Source organism: Cinclus cinclus, unplaced genomic scaffold (assembly GCF_963662255.1).
Source record: "Cinclus cinclus unplaced genomic scaffold, bCinCin1.1 SCAFFOLD_139, whole genome shotgun sequence".
NCBI lineage: Eukaryota > Metazoa > Chordata > Aves > Passeriformes > Cinclidae > Cinclus > Cinclus cinclus.
Genome location: NW_026912231.1, coordinates 137,152 through 139,999, shown reverse-complemented (window position 1 = coordinate 139,999; position 2,848 = coordinate 137,152). Strand labels below are relative to the sequence as shown.

Genomic DNA, 2,848 nt, shown 5'->3' with positions numbered 1-2,848 from the left:
GCCACCCGTCCTGATACACCCTAAGACCAGGAAATTGCAGGGATCTCAGGGTGTGAATGGCCCATGGTGCAGATTGGGCTCCCTGTCAGCTGATGGCAAATGCCTTCCTGCAGAGTCTGCGGAGAAGCTGCAGCCAGCCCAGGCTGGGAAACAGCCCTGCAGGGTGTGACAGCAGCAGCAGCAGGGCTGAGAGGCTGCCATGGATCCCTTCCCACTGTGCTGGGCATTGCGTGTCCAGATGTGGAGAGAAAGGCCCCAGCTGCTGAGTCTCAGGAGAAGGCTGAGGGAAATGCACCCACCACGGCGTCTCTCTAGGTCACTCAGCATCTTGTCCAGAAGTTTGGACGCCTCCAGGGACTTAGTGTTTCCTGTAAGTTTGTTCCTTCCTCTCGGAGGACCTTAGGAGAAAGTATTGCAATTTTTCCATGAATGGATCCCACAAAAGCAGTGCTCAGCCTGTGGGGTCAGTGGGGACACACTACTCACCCCTGAGATAGGAGCTGGGTTTCGGTGCAGCAATCAGCAAAGAACCTGGGGAAATCCTCCTTGCAGACACACCTGTAACTCAACAACCACAGAAGATTCCGTAAATTGGGTCTTGACAGGTTGTCAATGATTATTCTCTGAAGGGATGCTGAGAAATTACCTGCAGTAGATCCCAAGGGCTCCAAACCACCTTCCATCCCAGCTGCTGGAGAAGGCTTCCTAGCATGCTCATCTAGAAGGGAGCACAGATGAGAACCATTTCCATGGTGTGCTGATATCCCCTTCTGCCTTAGGGAACTGGGCACTGCAAGGGCATTCAGTAAGGCTGAGGGAGCCAGATGTGAATGGATACAGCCAAAGCTGCAGAGGGGAGTGGGGAGCTCTGGGCACGCTCTGGTCAGTGCACACTCTTTGCACACCCTCTGCAACATCCCTGGCAGGGAGGTAGCAGAGAGGGCAGCACAAGGCTGAGCAGGGATCAGGCCCAGAGGCACAGCAATTACCTCCTGTGACTGTGCCTGGCATGGCCTCCCTTCCTGCAGCAGAGGCTGCAAATGAGCCACTGCTCCCTTGGGAAAACTCAGCCTTCAGCGCAGGCTTTCCTTTCATCACTGGAGGAAGAGACAACTGGATCAGATGGAAAAATTCCCCATTGGGGAGGTGGCACCTTAAAAAGGCAATACTTGTCAAAGGCAATGACAAGGATTAGGAGAAAGGCCAGGTTATTAGGGCTGGTCAGGGCCTCCTTCTCCAATCTGCTGTCCCTCCTGATAAGCTGGGAGACCAGGAAATATGAGGGATTCTAAGTTGTGCATGGCACATGTTACAGACTGGGCTTCCTGTCAGCTGATGCCAAATGCCTTCCTGCAGAGGCTGGGGAGAAGCTGCAGCCAGCCCAGGCTGGGAAACAGCCCTGCAGGGTGTGACAGCAGCAGCAGCGGGGCTGAGAGGCTGCCATGGATCCCTTCCCACTGTGCTGGGCATTGCGTGTCCAGATGTGGAGAGAAAGGCCCCAGCTGCTGAGTCTCAGGAGAAGGCTGAGGGAAATGCACCCACCACGGCGTCTCTCCAGGTCACTCAGCATCTTGTCCAGAAGTTTGGACGCCTCCAGGGACTTAGTGATTCCTGTAAGTTTGTTCCTCCCTCTCGGAGGACCTTAGGAGAAAGTGTTTCAATTTTTCCATGAATGGATCCCACAAAAGCAGTGCTCAGCCTGTGGGGTCAGCAGGGACACACTACTCACCCCTGAGATGGGAGCTGGGCTTCGGTGCAGCAATCAGCAAAGGACCTGGGAAAATCCTCCTTACAGTCACACCTGTACCTCAACAGCCACAGACGCTTCTGTCACCTGGCTTCTGCCATGTTGTCAATGATTATTTCTTGCTGGGACAATGAGAACTTACGTGCATGAGTCTCCAGAGGCTGCAGATCTTCATGGAGCAAATCTCCTGGAGAAGCCTTCCTAGCACGCTCATCTAGAAGGGAGCACAGATGAGAACCATTTCCATGGTGTGCTGGGATCCCCTTCTGCCTTAGGGAACTGGGCACTGCAAAGGCCTTCAGGAAGTATGTGGGAGCCAGATGTGACTGGATATGGCCAAAGCTGCTGAGGGGCCTGGGGAGCTCTGGGCTGGCTCTGGTCACTCTCCACAGCCTTTCTATGTCCTGTGCAACAACCCTGGATGGGCAGTTGCAGCACCCAAGTCCCCTGAGGATTCTGTCAGTGCCCAAGAGGAAGCACCCTAAATCCCTGGGGAAAACTGCAGCAGGCAGGGCCACAACCATCCCTCTCAACTGCACTCCATCCTTCTGCTGGGCCAGCTCCTCCAGCACAAGTGAACACAGGCAGGGCCTCTCAGGACACACTGGAGCCCTGCTTTCTACATCTCTCCTTTCCCCACCATGGGCACCACTTGAAGCCCCTCCCAGGTTTTGGGTGCTGACTCTCATGGAGGGACCCCAGCAGGACTGCTCAGAACCCAAGTGACCTGAGCCTGCTCGGGATAATTCCTCTGGGCTGTGCTGGTCTTGTGCGGGCTGTGCCCGCACTGCCAAGCAGCAGAGATGGCAGCTCAAGGCTGAGCAGGGCTCAGGCCCAGAGGCACAGCAATTACCTCCTGTGACTGTGCCTGGCATCGCCTCCCTTCCTGCAGCCGAGGCTGGCACAGAACCACGGCTAGCCCCGGAAAACTCAGCCTTCAGAACAGTCTTTGCTTTCATCTCTGGAGGAAGGGACAAGTGGATCAGATTGAACCGTTCCCCACTGGGGAGGTGGAATCTTCAGGAAGCAACACTTGTCAAAGTCATGGAGAAGGATCAGGAAATCATATAAATTTTTCATATTGGCCAGGGCCCTTCCTTC

General features: G+C 55.0%; 1 long non-coding RNA gene across 1 annotated transcript; it reads right to left on the bottom strand.

The window, feature by feature from the left end:
* Positions 1-319: 319 nt before the first annotated feature.
* On the bottom strand, positions 320-774 carry LOC134057638 (uncharacterized). Its single transcript, XR_009934358.1, has 3 exons — positions 647-774; positions 487-558; positions 320-398 (listed from the first exon to the last, which is right to left on the bottom strand). It is a non-coding gene; the product is annotated as an uncharacterized LOC134057638 (long non-coding RNA).
* Positions 775-2,848: the final 2,074 nt, after the last annotated feature.